The sequence below is a fragment of the Penaeus vannamei genome, chromosome 8, assembly GCF_042767895.1.
Source record: "Penaeus vannamei isolate JL-2024 chromosome 8, ASM4276789v1, whole genome shotgun sequence".
In the NCBI taxonomy this organism is placed as follows: Eukaryota; Metazoa; Arthropoda; class Malacostraca; order Decapoda; family Penaeidae; genus Penaeus; species Penaeus vannamei.
The window spans coordinates 20,300,861-20,315,860 of record NC_091556.1 but is presented as its reverse complement, the minus strand read 5'-3'; positions in this window follow the sequence as shown (position 1 = coordinate 20,315,860).

Below are 15,000 nucleotides of genomic sequence, written 5' to 3'. Positions count from 1 at the left end.
ATATATGTATGTATGTATGTATGTATGTATATAATTTAATACACATACGCACACACACACGCACACACACACACACACACACACACCATGTGTGTGTGTGTATGTGTATGTATACATATTATATTACATATATATGTGTAAGTGTATGTGTGTGTGTGTGTGTGTGTGTGTGTGTGTGTGTGTGTGTGTGTGTGTGTGTGTGTGTGTGTGTGTGTGTGTGTGTATGTGTGTGTATGTGTGTGTGTGTGTGTGTGTTTGTGTGCGTATTAATATATATATATATATATATATATATATATATATATATATATATATATATATATATATATATATATATATATATATAACTTTTCCATTGACTGCGCTTCAAAATGTGTTGGGCAGACGATTTTGAAATACCTATATTCGCTTGCCATTCAGATATTCTTGGACTTTGGTGGTACGTTTCAGGACTTTTTCTTACTTTGTCTGGGTTGTCGATGTCCGTGATCTCCCGGAAAAGTTCTGATATTCTGAATCGTTACATTGGCTTCAAACTTTTTCTAATTCGAATGATGGGAAGTCGCGTTGTTGGATCTTTTTAAAATTACCTCCTAAACTGCCTTAGCACTTCAACTGCTTTTTCACATTTCCAATAGCATTTTAGAAAGAATTTCCTTTGGGTTATCAGCTGCTAAAGTGGGTACACTTATTCAATAAACACCTACTTTACAATTATTAAAAGTATGTATACATTTTAGGAACACCCTGTATATATAATCTGTTACTTCTACTAGGATTTTAAGCTGGGGTATTTACAACCATATTATTCGTCTTTTTATTTTCTTCTTCTTTTCTTTAGCACGGTTATCATGATCGAGTTTTCTGAAAGTGATTGTCAGAATCTATTTTGTTTAACGGTCGAAACACTTTGGGGATACTTGAAAATGGGGATACTTTTATTATCGCAATAGTTAGCAAATGAACTCTTAATGCGAGCAATGCTGAAATAATGATATTAATCACATGTATTGGCGAAAGACACATCGTATCAATGGGCGCTGACAACCAACAATTTTCAAGAGTCTTTGATCTTATTTTGATAATTCAGTATTTCTCCCAGACCTACCCTTTCGAGCTTAATATGTGTCAAAATCTGTGATACCTAACTTTTGCTTTTCGCATTGGTTACTGAGCTGAGATTCTATGTTTGCGTACAGTCATCTTTTCTCCCAGATAATCTATATTTTTTTCACTTTCCTTTTCCTCTTATATAATGTCGAAGTTGATTCTATCACCTTGCCTTATTATCCGGAGGCATTTTCTTTCTCAGTGTTTACTCTTGTACCCAAAATCTTTTAACAACAATAATTTCCTATTTCCTGTTCCACCATTCCCATGACTTGTTCGACCTTCCCTTTAATCTGTCTCCTCAAATTCTCGTCTCTTAATTTTTCACTTTTGGAGATAAATCTATCTACACACTATATTATATTACATCAGTTGCTCTTCTGCTGCTGCTCCGTTGCACACCGATTCCCTTTCCTTTTATAGCAAATGCTTAGAATGGCAGAGCAAAACATGCTTTTTGCCATCCCACATGGGCTTTCTCTATCTTGTTTTATAACTTCATTGCTCTTTTCTATTCCAATGACTTCCTAAACACAAAGTCCGTTATCTCTTAAAAGGCATCTTTCTCTGCATTTGCATAGCCTCTCTATTTGGGGTGCATTTGCACCTACCACCCATAGGGAGCTCTACATGAATGATCTCATAACTGATTCTATTGACATTCACCATGTATTCTGTGCACATCCCACCGCCAATCGTCGTAGCTTACAGTATTAATTAGTAAGACTGTTTGTCTTTCATCTTCAACGCACAATATTCCCTTCTCTTCATCACATCAGATATATAAAGCCAGAAGCACTTCGCCTTCTGCGCGAGTGGATCCAAAGTAGTTTGGTTCACTCTTGTCATTTAGCTTGTGACGCTTTTTTCCGGATGCTCTTCTTGATCCCAGTCTCTTCATTTACCCGTGCTTGCAGCCAGAACTGATGACGTCATATTTTGCATTACAACTCATAATAATCCTGTCTTCAAATTAATTTGTAAATAAAGAAGAAAAAAGAGAGGATCACTTTAAGACTAGATAAGGTGATTGTAAACGGCCAGCAATCTGTTGTTGATAAGAGAATAATTAATATAGCCAATGCCAAATAAACATTTTATTCGAGCAGGTGACGAAGCATTGCAATTTACAAAATAATCTAGGGCAGCCAAACTTAAGAATTTAACAACAAAGAAAGAGTTGAATATATTTTTTCAAAACGAATTGGCGCATACACTACTTTCTCTGGAAAACAACAATATATGCACTAGACGTACCTACATGCCATGAATAAGGAAGAAACGTAAACATTTAAAATGTAAAATTATTGACTCTGTTAATATAGTTAAAAATGAAGTGGATCTATCATTACAGGATAACATAAAAGATTATGAATGGTCATTTCGGAATAATCATTTCGATATTAATTGATGAATTTACTATACAATATGGAATTTTTAAAAACCATCATAAAATGTTTTTCCCATCCCATATGCACTAGGATTGATTCAGAAATACATAGGCAGGAAAGAATGCACATCACGGATATGTCATCCCGAAGTCTGTATGTATTGCTGAAAAAGTTACTGATACAAAATACATTAGTAGCTATATCAAGATCATGCCATATTGATACGAGACATTATGAACAGAAAGTATTGAGCCTGAACAGTGTAGAATGATAGAACTTCTCGTGACACTCATACATTTCATAATAGTTTCCCTAACGCCTCTTCTAAAAATGAAAAATACCAATAAAGGCAAAAGAAAATTCCAAACACCAGTCTCAATAGCAATGAGGTACCAAATGCTAATTCGCATAGGTCTCGGCGAATACTTGCTTTCACATCTTGCACGGTTATCATAAAACGATGTACTGGTTAGAATTTAAAATATTAAGCATTTTATATTTGTTTCCCTTAATAAACTGATGATTTACTGTAGCTTTATGAAATTGCATATTTGCTTAAAGATAAAAACATCTAAAACCCTAAAATATTTAGCATATTATTTGTATTATTACCATGTACAATACTAGATATTTAATGATACATGCTTCTTCATTTTACTGATGTATGAACAAGACATTGGAATTTCTAAGATGGAAGAAAAGTCTAAAGAGACTGGAATACTAATATTTATTATTCTGTGCATTGAAGTGATGGTTAAATTACCACTTTCAACAATGAAATGTATAATTTGTCCTTAGGAATTTGAGTACAGACTGTATATTTCTCTAAAAAATAACCGATACATTTTTATGCAATTATGACGAAGCATATTAAAAATATATTTCCTGCAAACATACCATTTCTTATTACAGAAAATTCTGCAACAATTATAATAAAAAAGTACTGTATTTCTTTAGCCCTATTATGATGAAGCTACTACAAAACACTAAATCTTATATTTATATTACTCTTTTCCTACAGAAAGCTTTTCATTTCCTAGCTCTATAAATACCAGTTTTAATTAATGAGACTCATTATTCATTATGACCTATAGGGTTGATTAGAAAATGTAGTCATTTATTAACATATGGGCAAAGGTCAGATATTTCGATTTGGTCACAAATTTTGCGTGTGTATAAATGTATTTAATAAGAAAGTATATATAAACATATCTATATTTAAACATATTACGCGTATATTCATGTATAGCTTCTTAGATAGATAGATAGATAGGTGTATATGTGTAGGTATGTGTGTGTGTGTTTTTATTAAGTACATATATATGCACACCCACTTAGTTTGTCAGCTCCTCGAAAAGAATTATATTTAATAGGAGAGGTTCCAAACTAGACTTCCTAATTTCATGCTATAATGCCATCACTATTGAACGATAAATCTATGTTTACAATTTTACCCGGATTTTAAAGTGTTGAAGGTCGTGTGAATGAGGGGTAAGATCCCTGCTGAACAGTTTATAAGGTTTTTCGAAAAGAGATACGGAGTTAGCTTGTTTGTGACACAATAGCAGAAACACGGTAACGTCAATACATATAAGCAATGAAATATAGGAGAAATAGTGGGAAATGTAGGGAAGGAGTGGCATTCTCTATCCCTCCCTCCCTCCCTCCCCCCCCCCTCTCTCTCTCTCTCTCTCTCTCTCTCTCTCTCTCTCTCTCTCTCTCTCTCTCTCTCTCTCTCTCTCTCTCTCTCTCTCTCTCTCCACACACACACACACACACACACACACACACACACACACACACACACACACACACACACACACACACACACACACACACACACACACACACACACACACACAATCTTGCTCATTTTTCTCTCATCTACTTTGTATGTCTTTAAACTTTAATCTCTAGATCTATACTAGAAAGAGAATTTCCTGTGTTCAAGTAAATGAAGAAATGTACCCGAGCTGCTCATGCACTCATCCGAAAAATCGTGGTCACTAGTTTATTATTCCTGGAAACTGTATCGCAACTGGTTCCTGTTTTGCGGCCAGTCAAGTTCACGCCCATTTCCAGGTCCAGCTGGACTGGACAGAAAAAAATCTTGTTTTCTTTTGTTTTTGCTCGTTTTGTTGTTGCGTTGTTTGGGTGATATAAAAACGAATATTTAGAGATAAATGGAGGGAACCGTGCCTCGATGCAGGTAGCTCTAAAATCAATGTATTTCACTAATTATCAAATAAAGTTCTATTAAATTTCCAGACGCAAAATAAATATGGCCAAGGGGGTATCGATTCTGATATTAAACAACAGATACGCCTTTAAGAATAAGTTAATATGCTCATTATACTTCAACTGCTTGAACGATTTTCATATAATTAGTTACTGCCTCCCCCCCCCCCCCCTTTCTCTCTCTTTCTCCGCTTCTATTCTGGGAATAGTGTTGAGAGTTACACCACTTTTTCAAATCAATAACTGGATACATCGACTAATTTACTGCCACGTAATTGTTGAAAACATAAAAAGGTCGACTTCGAGCGCGCAGTCAGCTTTGGTAATTATAGAATAACACCTAAACACACCTATCAGGGCTCATTCATCGAGATGTGCCTCATTTCCTCCTGCACATCCGTATCATCTCATCCTCTCATGACCTTCCCTGCTCCTGCGCCCCCTCCCCCTCCTCCCTTCTCTCCCTATACCCCAAACTCCCTTCCTTGTTCACCCCCACCCCTTCCCGGGCACGGCTGGCAGGGAAGGTTACCTGATTCATCGCCGAAGGAATCTCAAGGATTCGGATATTCGGGGCGACCCGCGCTGGCCTTACTCGGGGGGGGGGGGGAGGTGACGTCAGGCGCCACTCGCTGCTTAGTTAATGGTCATCATGGACTCACTTTTTTCACTGTAGTTCTTTCTTTCCGATCTTTCCTCGATGTATTGTGTATAATTCGTCTTAGAAACGTATCTTTCCCCCTCTCCCTTTTACCTTATTTCTTCTTTTTCTTTCAAGTTCAACCTTTGTTTTTCACTCACTGCATAGCTTTACCATATTTCATCCATCTACGATCAAATTATTCGTCTTATAAATCACTTCTTCAGAGTCGTTTCCACTGAATGACAATCTGACAAGAGAAAACTCCGTGTTCTACAATGTGGCTGACGTCAGGGATAACGATATGTGAAACGAGTCATGATTTTGTAGTGGAGGAAATCCTGAAATTATGAAAGTCACCCAGTGACTGTCCTCGTGAGTAAAGAATAATTTCGAGGAGACTCCGGCTGTGAAAAGCAACCCTTCCCCTGCCTCCCTCGCCCCAAGCCTTGGCCTTCGTCGCTCTGTACCAACAAGAGGAAGTAGAACAATCCCGTCGCGGGGAGAGAGGAAAATAAAACTTGATGTCAGCTCCGTTTCTGATGATTTTGGAATCGGAAACCTCAAGATTCGTGTTTCCCCCGGGGCATTCTTTGTATTGCGGTGTTATCACGTGCTCTGCGTATATGGCAAGCATTCCTACCATGCGGGGGTATTGCCGAGGAACCCTTAGCAAGGACGCGCAAAGGGCTGTAGCAGTCGTCAAGGCGGACCAACTAATTTCCAAAAGACATTCATGGGTCAGATCGTACAAGTAATGAAACATATTTCTGTTATATGCAATGATGCCATTTTTGCTGAATGAGATAATATACAAATTTGGATATCAATGGACGACCAGAAGAATCGATAGATAGATGTAGCACACACACACACACACACACACACACACACACACACACACACACACACACACACACACACACACACACACACACACACACACACACACCAATAACAAAATTCAGTCTGTTCGACGAGCCGGTTTAGGTAGAAGTAAAACAATAAAAAGGCACAAGCAAAGATGGACAGAATGAAAGAGAAAGAATTGTATTCAAACGCATGTAAATCCACAGGGCCAAGATAGGTGCCACGAACTCCAGCATGAAGGAGCAGGTTTAAGAAAGCAACATGCCCTCAGAAAGGAACTGCTGTGACTCACATAGGACAAAGAATAATTGTTGGCATCCACGTATCGCTAGGACATTTGCATACCAAGTGTTCCAGGTACAGACCGCAAAATGCTGTGTGCGAGATGTTGGGGGAAGGATATCCAGGAGTAACGATTATGTAATACATGTTGCTGACTCAGATATGTATACATCAATATATTGGAGGTGTTTGGAAAGGCCGGGGAGGAGGTGAAAGGTGAAAGGGGCTGGGGAAGCCGAGGAAGGGTGCGGATCAAAATACAGGGAAAAGGTGTGGGCGTGTTGAAACAAAGCTCATTGATTCTGTGAATCCTGGTCGTCTACCAGAGATTTATATCTAAATTCAAATTCTGAATAACGTTAGGAAACAGAATGAGAGAAGTTTGGAAAGGAGTTGAAATCGCCCTGTTTCATATCTGTCAAGAATCCTATCTTCACAGTTTGTAACTAAATTTGATGTTTTTAAGGTACTTAAAAAAACAGGGAACAGACACGAAAATGATTGAAAGCTGTAGACTTAGAGAAGATAATCAAAAACATTTAAACGGATTGCAGTTCTCAAGTGTGACACAATATTCAAGTAGAGGTTATTAGCGTCCGTCTGTTTATTTATTATTATTATTATTATTTGCAAACATAAACAAATTTAGCAGACATACAGCATACCTTAAAGATGCTCTCACTCAAAATTGTGATATAATATTCTGAATCATCGAAAATTATTTTCTCTTTTTGTGCTCTATACTACATACACGCCACAAAGCCCTTTTCTGTTTCACAAACAATCGACACATTGCACGATACCAAAAAATATCTAAATACGTATCTGCAATATGTGTGCGGCGGACGTGAGTGGTTCCGGTGCACTGTTCCGAGGCCCCGAGGTCCGATGATGTTGCACTAAATGTATGGTGCTTTCGAAATGGTTTATTGCTTATTCTTACAGCACTTTGCCATTTTTTGTTGGACAATAATATATGTGAATTACTTGCATCTTAGATATTTGATAATGGGAATGATGAACGGATGGTTGTATCTCGTAACTATATGATTGGTCTTTCTCAAAAAACTTGAGAATATATATATATATATATATATATATATATATATATATATATATATATATATATATATATAATACTTTAAAATCATGGGGAAGATTTCCGTTCAGTCCAATTTACTTATTTAATTTTCATGTTTTTGTTTCATGGGAAGTGACTAAACAGATCTAGTTTGTCGATGGTTAAGACGATTCAAAGAAAATGTACATACAGTTGGGAAAATCAGGGTCATAGGTTTCCTTCAACTTTTCATGTATATTCACGATGTATAATTTCCATTGCAACATTTACAATGACTAATTCATAACTGAAATCGTAAATTATAAAATATTTGAGTAATGACTTTTGAGTGTGCTGTATTGACACTTCAGTGACGTTGCTTATGATGTATCGACATGTACCAATTTATGCTTTCAACTTTCCATTCAATTATTTTGATTTCTGTCTGAACACTTTCTCAGAATATAAATTGAAAAAAGAATTAAATCTAAATGTGACTTTCAAGTTTGAAAGACACAAAACCTAAATTGCCATAATTTTCCAGACTGAAAACAAAACGCCAAGACATTCAAGGATCCTACAGTGACGCTGGATAGCGCAGGGACGATTTTGAAAATAGTCCCAATCCTTTGATTTGCAATATGTTAATTACTCACAGTTGCAGGGACTTGGCTGCCAGATGAATATCACAGCCACAAAATGCAAAACGTAGTCGTGCATGAAATGACACTTGTAGCCATGCCACGCAAAATTAAAGCCAGTAAAGCCTCCCTTACCTTGTTTTGAAAGAAAAGAACTCTTGATTCCTACACTTCATTGCATTTATTTATTCATTTAATTCTTGAGAGTCTATTCCCAACCCAAACAATTTGTGCTAACCCAATCCTGTTTAATCGAATCCAAAGTCTCCAGCACAACCCAAGAGCCTAGCATACCAAATTTAATAAAATATGACCTAATTCATTCCTGACCGAACCTTATCTAGCATAAGTAAATTCTAACTCCAAACTTAGACGACCTAAATTAGTATAACTAATATAAGCGACCCTTACGTTCTCTAATCTAGCCGAACCCAGCCTAATATGCAGTAACTTGATTAAACCAATGTAAATTACAATGAACAAGCTTATCCTGCTCTTACCTAATCCAAGCTTACCAGTCTACATTTGGCTTTAGATAATGAACTCTAAACCATCTTAACTCAAATTAAATTTAACTAATTCAACGAAAGCTAAAGTAACCAACCTTAACCCAAATTAACCAAGCCTAAGCAAATATGAAGTGATCTATCCTAATCTTTATTAAACTAAATTAATCAAACTTAACCTAAATCTTATCATAACACAATCTGACCTAAACTTATCAAAGCCAATCCTGACAAAGCTACCCTATTATATACTGTAATTTACTAAACTTGCCTTCTGACCTATTCTAAGTTATTACAATATAACCTAACCAAAATATATCGAACCCAAGATAAAGTAAATTGCTTTTCCCTTCTCTAACTTAGCTAGACTTAACAGTACAACCTAAGCTAACTTATTTAACCGTTTGTTTGACCACATATGTAATAATCCAGGACGTTACAATACTGGGGCCGGATTCTCAAACGCGTTAAGGAGCCTTAAATTACGGCCCAGCTATCTTACATACACACACACAGAGCAAGGACCCCGCCATATCGGTGCGAGTTAAGGCGCCATAGGTGAAGACAGGGGGAGAGCAGCCTTCCGCGCTTTTCGGAGGCGGGAAATCAACAGTCTTCGCTCTTATATAAGGGAAATACAGCAGGACGGCTGAGGCCTTCAGCACGCCTTAACTAAAGGCTCTTTTGATAATCCGGCCCCTGTTCTCGAATGTATAATTTGGAGCTCTAATAAGTCCGTTCTAGTAATCCCGTGTTCGTCTCCAGCGAATTATCGGATTTGCATATAACCTACATTAAGGTTAATTATACGCCTTTTTAGGTTCTGCTTCTTTAATTAATATTTTGCATGCGAGAGCGTTAGGACACGCGCGTACATAGAAAACGCAAACCGGGGGTTACCCAGATATAGACTAATGCAAAGTTCAAAACTTGATAGGACCTTTATAAGACTCATATACATGACAAACCTACCTAAACCTAAAACATATAGCATACAACAACCACACCAAATTTACACTGATCTGACCTAGTCTAACCTGATCTAGCTACGTAGAACTTTATCTGATATTACCGGATTCAACCAGACTCGATGTTATTAAACTTAATGTAATACATTTCAATTTTATCTAGATAAGAGCAGAAGATAAGGTACCAGGGTATCCTGACAAGGGTCTGTACTTATAGTAGCACACCAGCTCTTTAGGGTCTTAGAAGTTGTCTAGTATGCAGAACATATCCCCTGTGTCTGTAAGTATGGATTGATCATCCACCTGGGCAAACACACGAAAGCAGACCTATATGTGACACCTACCCAGGTAGAACTGCGTTTTATCTCTAGTAACACACTCTTCAGGAACAAAATCAGTCACTTTGCAGAACACCTTTATGATTCCATTCTGGAAAGTCAGATCCAGCAGGGAAACTTCATGGAGATTCAGAAGTATCGGGAGGGAAACATATGGATTCCTCTCTCTGCCCAGACAAGATCATTCGCTAAATTCAATCTTTCTAACATGGCATGGTGATGAGGACCGTATCATAGCCATTCCCAATAACAGATCATGCAAACAACTGTGCGATATGCTGTCAATCGTGATGGTCTGCTGTCCATGTGATCAGGCTCAGCTCCAAGATCTCGGTCTACTACACTGCCGTACTGCCTAACCTGTTGTGCAACTGTTAACGGGCATGGCACAGACTGCATGTAAAATAAATATAAAAAGTCTCATGTGATGAGATGTGGTTTTTGAAAACCTCAAGATCACCAGGACCGGCGCATTTCTCGCATGTGCTCAACATAAACAACCGGGGCATTTTTCGCATGTGCTCAGCATAAACGACAACTACGTAAACAAGGCAATGGTATGTGGCTAACTTGCCCATGCACACTGATTACACGTGAACGCGATCCTCAGGGCATGCTGCATTGCCACCTGCATTGGCTGGGGGCGTAAGGTCTATCAGTAATCCACACCATCAACACTTGTGCAGGAAAGGAGAAAACCCGTAGGACCCGACGGCTCAATTTATTGCCATCGATAAATGTTACCAAATCAGTAATTAGGAAACGAAAGACTCCATTTTCTTATATCGAACATAAAATAAAAGTTTACATATGGACGAACAGACATGGATATCCAGAGGACAGACAGAAGCAAACATGCAAAGAAAGAGTAAGGCTTAAAGAGAAATAGAAAGAGTAAGGCTTAAAGAGAAATAGAAAGTGTAAGGCTTAAAGAGAAATAGAAAGAGTAAGGCTTAAAGAGAACTAGAAAGAGTAAGGCTTAAAGAGAACTAGAAAGAGTAAGGCTTAAAGAGAAATACAAAGAGTAAGGCTTAAACAAAAAAGTAGGTAACAGTAAAAAGGGTGCATAAGAATTAGAAAGGAGCATACAGAACTAGACCAACAGAGAAAAGGGAATAAGCAAAGACAGAGATTAACAACAAATCGTCGACAATTCCTAGCTGGTCCCGGTGGATGGGTATGGCGCCGCAGCACCAAGTCCACCGGGAAGGCCGTAATTCAGCACGAAAAATAAACCAGTTACTCACTAGGAAACCAGCTTGTTGCTTACTGTGTACGTGAAACTGCAATCCTTCACAATGTAATACGGCGACAAGTAACTTGATATGACTTTTATGTTTAGGTTTGGTACCTGATACAGTCAAGATTAACTACTAGGCAGCATGACGTATGTCTGGTCATTCATTTATAAATTAATGTGGTTATTCATTATCGGCACTTGATTTATGAAGGAATGAAATTGTGTTTTGATTATTTTGCATCTAAAGTACTGCACTTCCTGCATATACATATGCTAGGAATACTTGTTAAGAAATAGGTAAACAAGCTAAATATCCTAAATGACTTTCAATATGTGTGTGTGTGGGGGGGGGGTAATTATATATATATATATATATATATATATATATATATATATATATATATATATATACATATATACATATATACATATATATATATATACATATATATATATATACATATATACATATATATATATATATATATATATATATATATATATATATAAACACACACACACACACACACACACACACACACACACACACACACACACACACACATCAAGACATCAAGACCACAAAGGAGGAAATTAAAACACAGCTTGCAGCAACGATTAAGAAGAATGAATTCAAATCCCACCTTGGGCAACATGCAAGAAATATTGCTAATTTGGCTGACGCAAACAAGGACATAGTAATATTGGGACATGAAGAAAAAGTTGTAGAAGATGGAATTGAACGATACAGCGAAGACAAGAAATTAATTGTAGATATTCTCAAGGTCATAAATCCCGAATTCGCCGAGCAGAATATCATAGCTCACAGGAGGCTAGGATTATTCGAAAAGGGAAAGAAACGGCCTCTAAAAGTAACAATCTTGAATAAGCAAATAGTAACTGATATAATAAAGAAAGCCAAAGTTCTTGCCACCCATGAGGAAGACAAAAAAATCTGGATAAGAGAAAACATGACCAAAGATGACAGAGTAACACTACAAAAGAAATTGGAAGTAAAAAACAAAAATGAACAAAGGACTGAAGAGGAAAAAAATATATATATTTATTTGGAGGGTGAGAGGTCTCCAAGCAAAGCAAATATACTATCGGAACCAAAACGTAGAGGCAGACAAACATTAACCCTGCAACCAAATTTAATACTCAAAGATTATATAGACATAGTTTATACAAATACTGATGGTTTATCTTCGAAGTTGCTTGAACTAAAGACAATAATTGATATGGATAAACCGGGTGTAATATGCATCACTGAAACCAAACTGGACCCCTCCATAGCCGATGTAACATTAGGGCTTAAAGACTATAATATTTGGAGAAAAGATAGGGCAGATGGAAATGGAGGGGGGTAGCAATATTAACAAAGAAAGGAATTATTATAAAGGAGTTAGAAATTAATCAGGACCCCATAGTGGAAATGAAGGTAATTGAGGTAGAAACAAATGGGGTAACCATAATAATAACCACGGTATACATGCCACCTCAAACATCAGTGTGGTCACTAGAAAATTACCAGAAACTAATTCAAGAGACAATAAAGAGCCTGGAAGAAGTGTTACAACTTTCGGAAACTAATTCAACAGAAATTCTTATTGCAGGGGATTTCAATAGCAAAATCGACTGGGAAAGTTTTGATCCTAGAGCACAATCAGATTCTTGGAATGCTAAATTACTAGATGTCATAAATGAGCATTGCCTTTTCCAGAATGTAATAGATCATACCAGGAAAAGAGGGCTAGATTGGCCGTCTATGCTTGACCTAATATTTACAAAGCATAACGGCGATATTAAGGATATCGAGTACTGTCCTCCTTTAGGAAAAAGCGACCATGTAGTGTTTAAACTAAAATACTGTCTGCTACAGGAAAAACTCATCGTAAGCAAAGAAAGAAAGGAAAAGTACAATTACAAAAGAGGTGATTATAGAAGCCTTAAAGATTTCTTTGATAACATAAACTGGGAAACACTTCTGGATGATGAGAACCTTGATGTTCAGTATTCAAAATTTTGTGAGATCTATAAAAAAGAGTGGAAAAATTCATATCCAAATTCAAAATTGAAGAAAGAAATGGCCAAAAATGGTTCAACGACAAATGCAAGAAAATGAGTGGAAAAAAGCATCTCCTTTGGAAATGATTCAGAAGGCAAAGATCTCAGGCAGCATATGAAAGATATAAAGTAGGAAGAAATGAGTATACCCAAACCATGAGAGAGGCGAAATTAGACTTTGAAAAGGATATAATCAACAAATGTACAAGTCAACCAAAACTCTTCTTTAACTACATAAATAGTAAAACTAAAAGTAGGGATCAAATTAGCGCTATCAAAGACAATAACATTATATATTCTAAGGAGGAAGAAATGTGTGAAATCCTAAATGAGAAATTTCAGTCAGTGTTTGTTCAGGATCCATGCTTTGATATGGCAAATACCCGTACAGACGTAAAGAACATCGAAAATATCACCCTCAAAAAGAACGAAATAAAAGATCTACTAAAAGGATTAGACAACACCAAAGCAGAGGGACCAGATGAAATTTCTAACTGGGTTCTTAGTGAATGTGCTGAAGAGCTGTGTACTCCTTTATTGTTAATATTTCAAAATTCAATAAGACAAGGTAAACTACCAAAAAGTTGGAAATTCGCAAATATTACACCCTTCTATAAGAGCGGCGACAAACAAAACCCACTAAATTATAGACCAGTTTCATTAACTAGTGTAGTATGCAAACTGCTAGAAAGAATAATCAGAAAACAATGGATTGAAATGCTTGAAAAACACGAAATGATATTAAATAAACAATTTGGTTTTAGAGAAGGAAGGTCGTGCGTAACAAATCTCCTGTGTTTATAATAGAGTATCTGAAATATTACAAGAAAGAGACGGCTGGGTGGATGCCGTGTATTTAGACTTTAAGATGGCTTTTGATAAGGTGTCTCATAGAAGGCTATTATGGAAATTAGAGCACCTAGGTGGAGTGAATGGCAACCTTCTCGCATGGATGAAAGACTTTCTTCATGAAAGACAAATGAGCTCAGTAATTAGAGGAAAGCATTCTACATGGCGACGAGTAACCAGCGGAGTGCCTCAAGGATCGGTGTTGGCGCCGATTATGTTTACTATTTTCGTCAATGATTTAGAGTCAAACATAAGCCCAGGTAGTTATCTGAATATGTTTGCAGATGACGCAAAGATACAAAAGAGGGTAACAGACAACGTCTCTTGCCAATGCCTCCAAAGTGACATCGAGAACTTATGCACGTGGAGTTGTACATGGAAAATGGAATTCAATACCAATAAATGCCACGTAGTCAGGTTTGGAGAAAGTAGAAATCGCCCACTATTCCAATACAAATTAGGGGACGCAGTATTAGACATAGCTGACAGGGAAAAAGATAATATAATCATAAATAGAAACCTAAATCCAAATGGCCATATAAATGAAAAGGTCCACAAAATGTTAGGACTGATTGCCAACATGAAGAGGGCATTCGTGTATGTGGACGAAGATATGGTAAAGATTAATAAAGCAATCAAAAGATCAGGTCTTGAGTACGGTGCAGTGGTATGGAGTCCACACTTGAAAAAAGATATTGACAAACTGAAAAGAGTCCAAAGAGCGGCGACAAGATGGGCACCTACCCTAAGAGATCTGAGTTACGAAGACAGACTACAAAAATTAGGACTTATTACCTTGG